The sequence below is a fragment of the Penaeus monodon genome, chromosome 28 (assembly GCF_015228065.2).
Source record: "Penaeus monodon isolate SGIC_2016 chromosome 28, NSTDA_Pmon_1, whole genome shotgun sequence".
NCBI lineage: Eukaryota > Metazoa > Arthropoda > Malacostraca > Decapoda > Penaeidae > Penaeus > Penaeus monodon.
In genome coordinates, this window is record NC_051413.1 from 25,304,453 (window position 1) to 25,304,843 (window position 391).

Below are 391 nucleotides of genomic sequence, written 5' to 3' on the forward strand. Positions count from 1 at the left end.
GTGAGTATGTGCTAATGACTAATTCAAGCTCCACCTAGATTAAATTTGTGAATTTTCTTAATTACGAGAGCTTCCTACATCTTTATAATTAATCCGGAAATTTATGATTACTTCCGTGTGTTGATGGCCTCCGTCGCTTACGTGAATAACATGAGCACCGTCCCTCATGTTGCTTGATGTTTACTTTAGAGACTCATTTGTGGGGGTATAACAAAGGGGTCAACCCCCCCCCCCCACATCGAAAACATGACTTTGTTTTTATAATAGCTACTTGTAGGCCCAGCAAAGACTAAAACATAAAAATACAAATAACTTGACGGTACGGAAAACTTCATTACTGTACTAAATGTTCGAACCCGACTCGAGACCCTCTTTATTGGTACTGATAATG

General features: G+C 39.1%; 1 protein-coding gene across 1 annotated transcript in view; it reads right to left on the minus strand.

Annotated features, from left to right (window-relative positions):
- LOC119591115 overlaps window positions 1–391 on the minus strand; it is a 14,161-nt gene that overhangs the window by 9,345 nt on the left and 4,425 nt on the right. The window lies entirely within an intron of this gene.